The sequence below is a fragment of the Nyctereutes procyonoides genome, unplaced genomic scaffold (genome assembly GCF_905146905.1).
Source record: "Nyctereutes procyonoides isolate TBG_1078 unplaced genomic scaffold, NYPRO_anot_genome, whole genome shotgun sequence".
In the NCBI taxonomy this organism is placed as follows: Eukaryota; Metazoa; Chordata; class Mammalia; order Carnivora; family Canidae; genus Nyctereutes; species Nyctereutes procyonoides.
The window spans coordinates 65312491-65328251 of NW_026575052.1; the positions used below are offsets into that span (position 1 = coordinate 65312491).

At 36.8% G+C, this 15761-nt stretch overlaps 1 pseudogene; it reads left to right on the forward strand.

Moving 5' to 3' along the window:
* Positions 1–666: 666 nt before the first annotated feature.
* Positions 667–951, forward strand: LOC129514125 (peptidyl-prolyl cis-trans isomerase A-like; annotated as a pseudogene).
* The last annotated feature ends 14810 nt before the right edge of the window (positions 952–15761 follow it).

The following is a 15761-nucleotide window of genomic DNA, read 5'->3' on the forward strand; positions in this document are numbered from 1 at the left end:
GGCAAATTTCTTTCACATGGATCATAGCAATATTTTTTGGACTTGTGTCCTTGGACAAGGGCAATTATAGAAAAAACAAAGGGAACTAAATCAAACTAAAAAAAGGTTTTTGAAGGAAACCATCAACAACATGAAAAGGCAACCTAAACCTACTGAATGGGAGAAGATATTTGCAAATGATATAGCCAATAAGAGGTTGGTATATATAAACCTACATAATTCAGTATAAATAAAACAAAACAATGCAAATTAAGAAATGGATGGAGGATCTGAATAGACATTCCTCCAAAGAAGACATCCAGATGGACAACAGACATAAAAAAATGCTTAACGTCACTCATCATCAGGGAAGTGCAAATCAAAACCACAATAAGATATTACATCACACCTGCCAGCATGACTATTATCAAAAAGACAAGAAATAACAAATGTTGGCAAGGATGTGGAGAAAGGGCACCCCTCATGCACTGTTTGCATTCCTGCAAATAGGAATGCAAAATGGTGCAGTCACTGTGGAAAACAGCATGGAGTTACATCAAAAAATTAAAATACAAATAAAATCCAACAATTCCAATTCTGAGTATTTATCCAAAGAAGATGAAACCACTAATTTGAAAAGACACAGCACCCCTATATTTATGGAAGCATTATTTACTATATATTTAAAATGGCACTGGCGGCAAGTCCATCTACAGGGAGAAGTTTGATGATGAGAATCTCATCCTGAAGCACAAGGGGCCTGGCATCTTGTCCATGGCCAATGCTGGGCCCAACACAAATGGTTCCCAGTTTTTCATCTGCACCGCCAAGACTGAGTGATTGGACGGCAAGCATGTGGTTTTTGGCAAGGTCAAGGAGGGCATGAACATTGTGGAAGCCATGGAGCGCTTCGGGTCCAGGAACAGCAAGACCAGCAAGAAGATCACCATTGCCTGCTGTGGGCAGATCTGATTAATCTAATTCGTGTTTTATCTGAACTTCCAGACCATTCCTTTAGCTCAGGAGAGCTCCCCTCCACCCTCACCAGCTTGAAATAGCCCAGAGTTTCTGCACTCTCCCCACGGTTCTGTGGGTTCTGTGATTCCTTCCCCCAGGTCTAGCCAGATTGCAGAGTTCAGTTTATGATGATGAAATAAAACCTAAACCACTATATATATATATATATATATATATATATATATATATATATATAATGTAATATAATATAAATAATATAATAAATATATAACATATAATATATAATATATATAATAACATATATAGTAAATATATGTGATATATCACATCTTTATCCACTTATTTATTGATAGACCCTATTATATATGTGTGTGTGTGTGTATACGTGTGTGTATATATGTGTATAAATATATATACATATATGTGATGTGTATAAATATATATGTGTATACTATAGTATTTTGATAGGGATCACATTAAATATGTAGATTGCTTTGGGTAGTATAGACATTTAACAATATTTGCTCTTCCAGTCCATTAGCATGGAATGTTTTTCATTTTGTTTTTGTCTTTTTCAGATTTTTTCATAAGTTTTCTATAGTTTTCAGAGTACAGATTTTTTACCTCTTTGGCTAGGTTTATTCCTAGGTATCTTAGGGTTTTGGTGTAATTGTAAATGAGATTGATTCCTTGATTTATTTTTCTGCTGCTTCATTATTGGTATATAGAAATACAACAGATTTCTGCACATTGATTTTATACCCTGTGACTTTGCTGAATTCATGTATTAGTTCTAGTAATTTTTTGGTGGAGTCTTGGGTTTTCTACATAGAGTACCATGTCATCTGCACATAGTGAAAATGTGACTTCTTCTTTGCTGACTTGGGTTATTTTTATTTCTTTTTGTTGTCTGGTTGCTGAGGCTAAAACTTCCAGTACTGTGTTAAAGAATAATGATGAGAATGGACATCCCTGCCTTGTTCCTGACCATAGAGGAAAAGTTCTCAGTTTTCCCCATTGAGGATGATGTAAACTGTGGGTCTTTCTTATATGACCTTTATGATGTTGAGGTATGTTCTTTCTGTCCCTACTTTGTTGAGAGTTTTTATCAAGAATAGATCCTGTATTTTGTCAAATGCTTTGTCTGCATCTATTAGGAGGATCATATGGTTCCTGTCCTTTCTTTTATTAATGTGGTGTATTGCATTGATTGATTTGCAAATATTGAACCACCCCTGCATCCCAGGAATAAATCCCAGTTGATCGTGGTGAATGATCCTTTTAATGAACTGTTGGATTCAATTAGCTAGAATCTTGTTGAGACCAATTCACTTGACTTAATTCACATTTAAGAGTACTCTATTCAAACACAGTATAGTATATATTCTTCTTGAGTGCACACAGACAGAGCATTTACCAAAACAGAATACATAGCTCATTTCCATTACTCCAAGCAAGAGCATTCAGTGATCTACATGGTAACCTCCTTACTCTGGCTCACAGGGAGCCACATAACTTCTTGTCTTCTTCTTTAAAAAAAAAATTCATAGATAAAAACAAGTACAATCACAAAGTTCTTTAAACAGTTACAATCACAAAGTTCCTATTTAAAAAAAAAAAAAAAAGTCTGTGGTCTAGACCAAAACTATAGGTCAGTCCATACATCTTATTCTCCTTATCTGCTTTGTTTGGTCAGCCAACAAAACTGAGCTCACTCTGCTTCTTCATTCTAAGGTGTGATAGTCATTCTTAAATCATTAACTTCCTCTAAGTTAAACTCTAATTTTGCTCTTTATTGCTGTGTTTGAGGAATTTTCAGTATTCACTATTATGGAGTTTCAATAACAACCATCCATTTTAAATAATCACATTTAACACCATCAAATTAGTGAAAAACACCATCTAGATGTAGTGTGGCCAGATTTAGGAAATTAGAATATAGAACAGATGCCCAGTTACATGTGAATGTCAGATAAACAGTAAGTACTTTTTAGCATAGGTATGTCCTAAATATTGCATGGGGCCTATGTATTTTATTTTATTTATTTATTTATTTATTTATTTATTTATTTATTTATTTATTTATGATTTTGTTTATTTATTCATTCATGAGAAACACACAGAGAGAGAGAGGGGCACAGACACAGGCAGAGGAAGAAACAGGCTCCATGCAGGGAGCCGACATGGGACTCGATCCTGGGTCTCCAGGATCATGCCCTAGGCCGAAGGCAGGAGCTACACCACTGAGCCACCCAGGGATCCCCGAAAAAGCCATATTTAAACAGTGGGAAATGTCATGACATATTTATGCAGCTTTGCCCCACATTCTTCCTGGGGATGTGGCCTATGTATTTTAGATGATCACCTGGAAACAGCAGTTGAGGACCATACGGTAAATTCTTAGGGTGGAGGACTAGAAGGCCATAGTGCCTATATGTGGCAGGGAAGTGAGTAACCAAGGGATCCGAAACAAAACCAATCAACAGGACAGAGGGATGATCAGAAGCACAGAATCAGAGCCACCAATATGTGGCCCAGGAATAACCTCTGTGACTTTCCCCAAGAGGTGGCCATTTGGCTCCAGCATGAACACTGGTACAATTAGCCTGAGTGTAGCCCTCAAAGCCTACAATCCACAGTGCTGTATTTGTCTTGAATCTTTCTTATGCTTTTATATGCAGTAATTAAAATAATGCTGCTACTACTATTTTTATGGATGTATATTGCTCTGAGTTTCAAAATGAAAGCTTTAATCTATAATCGCACACCAAGGCTCTTGAGCAAAGGATACAGTCTTTATTCATAAAACCATTCCCTCAAGTAACCACTCTGCATGGGTTAGATTAAGGGAGAGAGGAAAAAGGAGGGGGACAAAGGAGGAGGAAGCAAGTGAGGAAATATGAATAAAATTGCTTTTGCTAATAATGAACTCGTAGTTCTAGGAGGCAAGGAAAATGGATATGCTTTAAGAATTCCTCGGGGCTAAAGCAATCGTTATTTTTACATTTTCAACCTCTAATTTGAGATCTTTCTTATAAAAAGAATAAAGCCGTGCAGTCTTAGAATAGTAGTAGGCTTATATAGCATTGAGCACACTACATTGACTGCAACAACCAAACCTTTTGAAAACAGAGACACCAAAACACCATTTGGTCCTCTATCTTCAGACAGGACTGTTCCGATATCTCTCAGGCCAAAGAGAATTGATTCTAATTTGGGGGGAGGGACAGGAAAAACTCTTAGGGGAACAAGATTGTACATCTTCTTCGCTAAATTATTTCAGTCTCTCCTGACAAAATAGGCAGGAAGTTTTTTTCTCATAACTCACCCCAATAACTCCTATTGTAGTTTAGGTTGACATTCTTTGAGCTCTATTAATATATTCATTCCCTGGAGAGAAAGAACAGCTAGTTACTATCTTCTGGACAGTCCTCATTCAGGCACTGAAAAATCCTCACTAAATAATTCCATCAGCCTTCTCCCAGATTTAATTATTTCAGGTCTTGTAACCTTTGTTAATAAGTCCTATTTTTCAAGCCTTTGTTCATTTTTAATCATTAGTTACACCGTTGCATAAAGATCAGTGCATAAACCTTTTGAAAAAGTGAAAAACTCAAATAATTCATTCCAACAAATGAAATGCTAATGCTGTTGCTATGTAGCAACGCTAGGTTCATTAGATGCCTTTGCTCGGCATACCATCTGCAGATCTCCTTCTTTTATCCCACCAGCCTTGGAACATTTTAAAGGGTGGAATGTGTCATAACCCATTTATTTTGACTAAATACCAAATCACATCTCTGTTTTCTATAAGACAAAATGAGGTTTGTCACACTTGGACTAATAGTTCTTAATGAAGATTATGTTCTTTTATCATTATTTTTTAACATTCTCCTAAGAGAGACATTTTCAATTTGACTAATTGTTTAATTAATGACTATAAAGCAATTTGATGAAACATAAATAGCATGTAGCAAAAATTCTAAATAACTATGATTATTATTTTGAGCCAAATGGGATTAATTTTCATTGCATGAAGCATGTCAATAAAATAATTTCTCATAAGCCTCAACAAGACTCTGGGCAAACTTGTAAAATAAAAAAAGCAAGTGAATATGTCCTATTAGACTCATATTATTTACCTGTGCGTTCTCTTCTCACCTTCTGAAAATGCCCTTAACCCATTATAGGCACTCAAAGCTCTCCTGCTCCTTCTGAGTGACAGGACTGCCCCAACTGCACATTCTATCACTACCCTATCACCACCGCATGCTTGAGATAGCCCACTCCGGGTCAGTGACCTAGATATTTGCCAAAACTACGCCTCCTCTAGTCTATTTGCCAAATAGACTTCTCTGCTTAATTTTGCATAATTAGTCCAATAAATTTATCTGCTCTAGTGACAAAAAAATCTCTAAAAGAAAAAAATCATAAACTGAGAGAATAATGTTAATGATATGAGAAGCATCCTTTGACCATTAATAGAAATATTTGGGATCATGCTTTTTCTAACAACTCATGAATCATCAAATTTATCTGTATTTCCATCTTTTGCATTATTTCATCATATGCTCCAGATATTACTTTAGCATTTTTTCAGAGTGGACTTACATACAGATGGACAAATTTATTCTTCCTTTTGCTGGAAGTGCTGTATTGTTGATTCATCAACACTAAACTCACAGTCAACACACTAACTCATGCCTAAATAAAGTATATCTAACACATTTTTTTTGGTAAGGTACATCACAACCTTCTTACACTTGGAGCACTAGACAGCACTTCAGCATTATGCTTAGTGGCCATATTAAACAGCAAAATCACCAAAACACATACACAAGAAAGGCACAAAAATGTGGAAATGTTTGCCATCCCCCAGATCATGAAAAGGACAACTGATTATAGTATGAGTGCTGAAGCAGGAAGGTAGAGTGTTGTTCAACTTCAGCTAGAGGGGAACAGGTGCTTTAGGCAACTCACATTATTTGCAGCTCTAATGGTCCCAAAACCTCACAATTTGGGGATAATTATATCCCAAAGCTGCACTGATTTGGGGATAATACGCATCAATAAGAATAAAACATTTAGGCATAATTTAACTAAGAAGGAGATAGATCTACCTAACAAAAAACTACCAAACATTTATGAAAGAAATTAAAGCAGATACAAATATATCTGAGGATACTCAGTGGTCATGGAGTAAAAAACTTAAGGCTGTTGCCGCACCTGGATAGCTCAGTCAGTTGAGTATCTGACTCTTGATTTCAGCTCAGGTCATGATCTCAGGGTCCTGAGATGCAGCCCTGGATTGGGCTCCCCACTCATCAGGGAGTCTGCTTGAGGATTCTCTCTCCCTTTCCATCTCCCCTCCTGCTGCTCATGTTCTCTCTCTCTCTCTCTCTCTCTCTCTCTCTCTCTCACACACACACACACACACACACACAGACAAATAAATAAATCTTAAAAAAAATTTTTAGAATTGTTAAAATGTCCACACTACACCCCCCAAAATTTACAGATTCAACACACTCTCTATCCAAATCCAAATGGCATTTTTCACAGAAATAGAAAAAAACAATACTAATGCAATTGAGCAAGAAGAAGAAAAGTCAATTTCAAAATATATCATAAAACTAAAGCAATCAAAACAACGTGGTACTGGTATATAGACATATAGATAGATGAAACAGACTAGAAAGCCTAGAAACACGTGCATAAATGATGAACTAATTTTAAACAAGGGTGCCAAGAATGCAGAATGGAGAAAAGGATAGTCTTCTCAACATATGGTGCTGGGGAAACTGGATCCAGATGCAAAAGAATGAAATTGGACTTCATACCATATAAAAAAAAATCAATTAAAAATGGATCAAAGACTTGAACCTAAGACCTGAAACCATAAAAATCCTAGATGAAAACATAGGGGGAAAGGTCCATGACAGTGGTATTAGCAGTAATTTTTTGGTTGTGGCACCAAAGCACATATAACAAAAGCAAAAATAAACAAGTAGGACTACATCAAACTAAAAAGCCTCTGCGTGTGAAAAGAAACAATCAACAAAATGAAACCACAATCTGCAAAATGGGAGAAAATATTTGCAAACCACATATCTGATAAGAGGTTAGTATTCAAAATATACAAGGAACTCCTACAACTCTTTATCAAGAAAGCCCAAACAATCTGATTAATAATAGGCAAAGGATCTGAACAGACATTTCTCAAAGACATACAAAGGTCAAAAAGTATATGAAAAGATACTTAACATTAGTAATCACTAGATACCTGTAGATCAAAATCATAATGAGATATTACCCTATGCCTATTAAGGTGGCCATTATTCAAAGAGAGAGAGAGATAACAAGTGTTAGCAAGGATGTAGGGAAAAAGGAAACTCTTAGACAACATTGGTAGGAATGTAAATTGGTATGGCCATTATAGAAAACACTATGGAGTTTCCTCAAAAAATTGAAAATACAACAACAATATGAATCAGCAGCCTCACTCCTGGGTATATATATCCAAAGGAACTGAAATCAGGATCTGTAAGAGATATCTGGAGTGCTATGTTTTTTGCAGCATTATTTATAAAAGCCAAGATAGAGAAATGGGCTAAGGGTCCATCAATGGATGAATGGATAAAGAAATTGTGGTATACACATATAACAGAGTATTAATGAGCCTCTAAAAAAAAGAAGGAGATTATGCTATTTGCAACAACATGAATGGACCTGGAGGGCATTATATTCTGTGAAATAAGACAGAAAGAAAGACAAATACTGTATGATCTCACTTTTATACAGAATCCAAAATCAACACTCATAAAAGAAGAGAGCAGAATGATGGTTGCCGGGGGCTGGGAAATGAAGAAGTGATGGATAAAAAGCAGAAGGTTTCAGTGCTACAAAGTAGGTTCTGGAGATCTACTATACACCACAGTGCCAATAGCTACCAATGCTGTATTGTATACTTCAAACTGCGAAGTATTGTATACTTACAACTCTTATCCTATGTTAGGTATTCCTGCATTAAAATAACAATGCAATAGTAACAATAATAACGGTAAGAAGAGATTTTGGGAGGTGACAGATCTGTTTCTGCCCCAGATGATGGCTTCACAGATGTATACTTATCCCAAAACCCACCTAGGTATATGCATTAAATATGAATTGCTTTTTTATACAATAATCATACTGCAAAATCAGTTTAAAAAATACAAATTAGTGAGTACATGAATTTGGAAATTGAGAATCCATGAATAATTAGGATTAACTATACTATGTCCATTGTACAGATGAGGAGGGAGATATAACTCTCCTTACAGAGAGTTTAAAGGGATAAATAATTTGCCTAAGGTTATCTAGCCAAGAAAAAAGTAGAAGTCCACCTCTAAAACTTTCTGGATCCAAATCCTATAAGCACTATGCCACAATGCTTTCCATATGGTTTTCATCATTGTTACACTGTCCTATTCCGTGACATCCTTTGTCTGGTCCTGGTGAAAAGTACAAACAAGCATCAGGTATCCCCAAGCTTTATATATCACAGAATACTAATCTCATCATTTAGAGATGTATTCTAGCCCCTTTCTTCTCTGTGAGAGAGGAAACCTGTCTTCTGATGAATCTACATTCCTTACAGTAAGTTCAGAGCTGGTGTTGCAATGAATTAAGGGTTTCGGAGTCACACATTTGATTTTTAAATCGGCTCTTCTCTACGCTAGTTGTGTGACCTTAAAGATCTCATGTATCCTCAGAACAGGAATTGTAATGCTGATTTCATAGGATTATCCTGAAGATTAAATCAGACAGCTAGTATAAGGAATTTAGCTCATAGTAAGTGCTTGAAAATTAGCATGTACTACTACTCTTCAGTATTTGTTCTTCTGGTGCCTCCCAGAACCTATTCCACAAAGGGACTTTCCATCGTTTGGTTTCTGCATACAGGCTTTTAAAAATCAAAAGTAGAAACAATTGTCTCTTCTATCATGACTATGATAATAACAGCCACACTGCTCTGCAAAACCCTACAGCTCAGCTCTAGCTATGCCCCCCTCTTTGCCAAGGGCAATATAGACGTGTGATACATATATAGTAGCTCAAGGGTGGAGATTCCAATATATTCCATCATCAAACATGGCTTGAAAACAAACCCTAACCCTCTTAGAATTAAAGCTAAGTCTGCCATGAACAGTTGTTTCTAAACTTCCACCTCTTTAAAAAGCACTGTGTTTTGATTTTCAATTCTAGTTCAGAAATCACTCCATCTGGCCTGGCCAATCAGGATGCACAAGAAGCACCGAATTTAGTTTATTTTATTTATATATATAATACCAGAGGATGTGTTAATGTAAAAATGAAACCAGGTTTGCAATAATGCTGGGGAAAAGATGAAAAGATTTCACGAACATTTCTCTAAACCTAGAGGGTTTGGTTAAGATGGGAGACTCAGGTGTTTCAAAGGAAAGACCACAATCCCCTCTTAAGATGATGCCTAAAAAAATGTTACTTCATGGCAGGCAAGGTTAAAAATAAGAATGACAATGCTGTTTTAAAGTATGAACCAACCACACAGGGAGAGGTACCTACGTCATCTGCTTTATCCACATAGTCTGCATAACGGAAAGATCATTTCAAATCTGAATTGCCATTCTTTTACTTACTTTGTGACATGTGCAAGTTACTTGCTCTCATCAAGCCACAGTTTTATTTATTAAAATGGTAAAAATAATAACAGCCGTACAGTGTTGTTGCCAGAATTAAAGTTAGAAAATATATGTGAAATTTCCTACAACAGAGGTCTTAGTAAATCTCAATTTTGTTCTTTAAAAATGAAGAAACTGTTGACTGGCAATATAGATTTAGGATGAGTCTTTTCATTAAAATATTTCAATCATTTATTCAAGTTTCACTGACCTCTTCTGTGTGCCAGACAACGCGCTAAATCCTGCAAGTCAGAAATCCTTGTGTTGTGTGTGTGTGTGTGTGTGTGTGTGTGTGTGTGTGTGTGTGGGCAGGAAGGGAGTGGGTGTTGGTGGAAAAGGAACATGATACTATCCGTGGATGTCTCTTCAGAGATGTATAAATCTTATCCTTTTATGTACCATGAATTTGACATATTAGCAAGGACTCTACTCTTACAATAATCCCCAAAGGGAATTAAATGTTATTTCCTTCATTAAACTTTTTCCCCTCAACATTCTAAGCAAAAGCAATAACCTCATACTCTAAGTTCTTAATATACCTCACTTTTTCTTTTTAAAAGAACTAATGTACTCAGTTCTTCATGTGATAAATATTTACTGGATTCACAATGTAGGCAAAACATGAAACAGACACCTCGAGGAAACAGTATACCTCATATTATTTCCTGTCCCCTGAAGTGTCCCTTTTCAGTAAGGAAATTAAGATATACACACAAATGTATACTTTAATTTTATAAAAGCAGTAGAAAGTGCCATGAAGCTATAAGAAGGAAAAAGATCTCTTTTCAGTGGGGTCAAGGGAGACTTTTTGGAGGATGTGTTTTAAAGGATGGTTGGTAGTTTGATAAAGAACACAAAATAAGACAGAAAACACAAGTTCTTTTGGGTTCAGCAGAGACTAGTTAAGTATGCCCTTGTGTTGTTCATTATCTATTCATTTTCACACCTTATCTTCCCATCTACTTGGCAGCCACAGAGACTGAGTTTAACCTTGTTTCTCCCACATCACATGACACACAAGGTCATACGTACATGTATCAAGTGGTTGAATTTGAGGCCCAGATTGTACTAGCCTACTTCAGGCAACAGTCTATTCTGCTTTTCAATATTCTGGGAAGGGAACCCTACAATGCTCTCAAAGTCAAAGTATTTCTGTTGGGGTCCTACAGATACCTCCAAATCCCAAAGGATTTAATCACCACCCATGGGCATGTCTGCATGCCAACTGGAATGTGTTTGAGTCAAACATGTGATGTATGCCTCTTCTCATATTCAATAGTATTTGTGGTACCTTCTTTCTCAAGTTTGACAAGATGCTTCAAAGGGATGTTGTCCATCCATGGCCAGGAGATGGAGTCCTGGGCTTTGATACAGGAGTACCTCTTACCTTCCTTGTTAGAATTTGCTCAAATGGTCCAATTCAAACCCTGTTTCAAGACTCACTTCATTTCTAAGTCAGTATCAAGTCATGAAGTTACTACAGTACTGAATTCGCATATGCTGTTGCAATTTTTTGGCATGAATACAGTTTTTATGTAGTTAGAAAAGGTTATTACTATGGTTTTTGGAAGGGAAAAATAAATGGTTGGGGAAATAGATATGATATCATTTTTTCAAAAACTATACATGTTCCAAATACCCAGCACCTATCTCAACACAGAAAGTATGGCCCTGAATTTTAATGGCTTTTGGACAAGAGTCCCAGCTTTCTGTGTATCAGCAGTCTTAATGTCACATCATCTATGAACTAAATGATGTGTTAAGAGAATTGGAAAATACTTTTCACTTCTGGAGATACTCTAGGATTGTTTTTGTTTTATTATTTTCACACTATCACATTGCTTTTTTGGTTCCTACTGGGGAGCCTAGAGATGAGAACTGATTCCTTATCCTTGAAAATATTTTATTATGGAGTACAAACCAGTCCATTATTATTTCAATGGCATGGTCTGGTTTTAAGCAAGAGTATAATGATCTCTCACTGAATAAATGCAGACCAAGTTTTTCAAAGTCAATGTAGGTCAGTAGGTAGGTTGCATAGGAAAACCTCATAGGTCAGAGTCAATGTAACCACTACTTTTGGTCCCATAAATGTATCACCACAACTCTTGACTGTCATGTGTTACAGGTAGTATAGGAAAGATAGTGGTAAACTATGATCCTAATTTTTGAAACTTTTCCACTGAAATAAAATGGAATAACAGAGTAATAACAGAATAAATAACAGAAACTCTGGTCCTCTTTCAAAGTACTAGAATTTAAAATGCTTCCTTTACCCATGAAAATAATTGCTGTCTGTCTGAGTTAGAAGAAAATTCAGAGTTTAGCTGGAACCATTCTTGCTTTTTCAAAGTCTCATGGCTGGTTGGTGATGCAGTAGCTCTCACAATCCATACGTTTTAATTTAAAGTCTCTGAACTCGGGGATCCCTGGGTGGTGCAGCGGTTTGGCGCCTGCCTTTGGCCCAGGGTGCGAATCCCACATCGGGCTCCTGGTGCATGGAGCCTGCTTCTCCCTCTGCCTGTGTCTCTGCCTCTCTCTCTTTCTCTCTCTGTGACTATCATAAATAAATAAAAAATAAAATAAAATAAAAAAGTCTCTGAACTCCTTAGTAATATTCTTTACCTTGCTTCTGTGTTTGTGTAATGACCGAAGCATAATGTTTCTCTCTACAATGTCAAGCTTTCTCTATAGGCAGAGCAATGGCCCCAAAGAAGTCAAATTCTTAGTCCCCAGAACCTTTAAATACATTATGTTAAATGCAAGGGAAGATTAAGATCGCAGTCAGAATTAAAGTTGGCAATCAGCTAGCCTGAGGCTTGCTAGAGTATCCTAGATTATCCAGGTGAGCCAAAGTAATCATAAGTGTCCTTATAAATAAAAGAGGGAGGCATGAGAGTAGAGCGAGAGTGATGCTATGTGAGAAACATACTGAAGCTATGTTGGCTTTAAAGATGGAAATATTCCATGAACCAAAGGATGTGGCATCTTCTAGAGGCTGGAAAAGACAGGGGGATAGCTTTTCTCCTAGAATTCCTAAATGAATGTAGCCATTTTGACACGTTAATTTTGGCCCAGTGAGACTCATTTTGTATTTTTGACTTCGGGAACTCTAAGATAATAAATTTGTGTGGTTTTAAATCACTTAAGTTTGTGGTAGTTTGTTATAACAGCAATAGGAAACTAATACACCGTTCAATTTCCTTTTGAGCATTTTGGAAGGCACTAAATTTGCTTCCTCTTGCTAGGCTTAGAGGAGGAAAACCTCCATCAGTTATTTCTCCAGGTAAATATCCATGAAACTCAGTAAAATTGGTACTTAGGATACCATCTAACTCCATCAGTTGCTCAGTGTCTCTGCACCCACCCTAAGAAACACAGCACCCAAATAAAAGGTACAAACCGCCCTGTATCAGCCAAGGGTGTAGCAGGGAACAGATGGCTCCTTCAAAAACAGTAGTTGAAGAGAGCTTATTAAAATGGTTATTTGCAAAAGGGTAGGCAGAGTTAAAAGTAGTAGTAGAGAAGGGATGATAAAGCAGCACCCAAGGAAGAACAACAGAGACAAATCAAGCCTCAGACTAAAAGGACAAGGCCTAAGAGTCATTCCCAAACCTCAGGGGACCTAATGCTGTAGAGAAGATAGTCCAGCAGGAGCAATAGGCTCTGATACACAAATAGAGCTCTTGCCAACCTCAGAACATGGAGAGAGGCTGCCAGGAGAAGAAATACCTGAGCTTTCTTTCTTTCTATACTCTGGTTTCCTACTAGTTCCTCCCAATAGCTGAAACATAAAGGAAGTCAGAGGGTTTATGTAGTCAACAAAGGTCCACCCTCCAGGGCACAGACCTGGGAGAGAAGGTAGAGGCATGAATCTAGAAGACCAAACAGAGAAATACAACATCCATGATCCAACTCAATAGACCCTTCTCCCCTTGTCCACAATATGAGAAGCCAAATAGGCTTGCTCTTATCTTATATAGTGAAAGGATACTGTGTGATGGGAAAATGAAAAAAAAAATATTTCAGGAGCATTCAGATACAGCTCTTTCCACTATTATCAATACATAATATAGTCACAGAAAAATTAAATAATAACACAACTTCCTTAAGTTAAAAATACTTTGACACATTTGATACTGGCTTAATAAAAGGGCACTACACTGCAATCTCTTCAAAAAAGGTTGGTCGGAATCACCAATGCCAAAGATAAGATGCTGGCTGGGTGTACCATATTACTCTGGCCCAGCACACCATTTCTTACAGTGCTATGATTTATGGGATTGTAATTTTTTGGCCAGGAAACAACAAATAATTTACTAAAATTTGTTTACCTGATCTTCTAATGTTTTAGTAAGATGGATTTCCATGAGCTTTTCTGTTATACTGACAGAAGATAAAAGATAGACAATGAAATCTCCTAAGGACCAACAATGAATCCAAGGAAGTAAGCTTAGCACACTTACTAGCATTCTTAAGCTGACTAGAAGACATTTACAATAATAATAATAATAATAATAATTAATAATAATAATAATAATTTAGTTCTGTAGTCAAAGTGCCATTGATCTAAAGAGACTGTACAACTTCTGATCAGCACTTCTGGGTTCATATCCACTGTTAGTACATAATGGGCCACAGTATAGAGAGTCATTAAATTTGGAATCATCTTGAATGATTCCATTGAATATGCTGGATCCCTTTAGCATCACTGAATGATACAAAGAGAAGCTCAAGGGGGTGGTAATGTGAAATCAGTACACACAATACCATCATGTTGAAACATGAACCCCGGAATGTAGTCCATTCCAATTCAGCTACTGGATGAAAGCAGGAAGCTCTGCTGCCTTTAATCCTGTCACTCATCCCTTCCTAAGTGTTAATAAACACAAGAGAGAAGCAGCATTAAGATCGGCATGAAAAATCTTAGAGGTCTTTCATCATCCAGTGGCCACGGTGCTGAGTAAATCCATGTCTCATTATGTGTGAACAGCCACCTGTGGGCTGGAGCCAGTGAAAATGGGTCATAGGCTTTGAGTCCATGCAAGTTACCCCTCACTTTTCTAGCAGTTATTCACGTCCTTGGTGTTAGAGGTTAGATGTAGCCTGTGGTACATTTATACATAACAAAGGACCCAGTTCTGATAATGAAAATTGTGTAGGGGGTCACTGAGGACTGAATTTGGCTTTGTATCAAACACATACAAAGAGCCAAGTTTACCCATATTCAATTTCCTAATTCTCATTTGTTTCCAAATTGGCTATACTATTTCCATTCTGCCTTTCCAAGTAGAAGAATCAACAATATTTATTATCATATAAATGCTACTTCTAACATCACTAAATTTTCTTCGAAATTGTGGATTTAACAATTCTACAAGATATTAAATAATATCCAGTGCTTTGTAGGATGCCTGCATTTCCCATTGCCAAAATATTTGGAGATCATGCTCACTATCCAAATATACAGCAGAGTAAATAAGGCAGAAAAGAATGTTTTTGTATTTAATACATAAGGTGATATTAACATTAATATGTTCTGAAGGCGTTTGGACCTTCACTTTCTCCCACACACATTGGCATGATTTCAGATAGAAAAACTTTTGACATTTAATCAACTTAGCAAAAATCTTTATTTCCTACTAGTCTTGGTAGTCATTTGTGTTATTCACATATATATATAGATTTTTTCATCCCAGGTACATGGCAGGCTACATGTCCCCTTGAAGTCGGAAAAAACGATCTGACTTACTATAGTTACTAAAGAGTAAGTAGAATTAATGTGTATCAATTGTGGGCCAAAGCCTGTAAAATGTATGCATGATCTCCTTTGTTCGCACCTCCCTGTCAAAGCTACCAGTGATATTTTAGAGGTTGAGTCTCCTTCAGTCTGGGGCCTCGGGGCCCCTGCTAATCTGATGTGAACATGCAGAATGAGTAAGAACCAACTATACGCACTAGAGCTACCCTCCCTGCTCTCTCTGGAAATGACTAAAACTTTCTCAGAATCACACACACACACACACAAATGCCCACATGGCCCTAAGGTCTAAGCACTCTCTCACAGCTGTGCTATATTTCACAGCCCACACTGGCATTTAA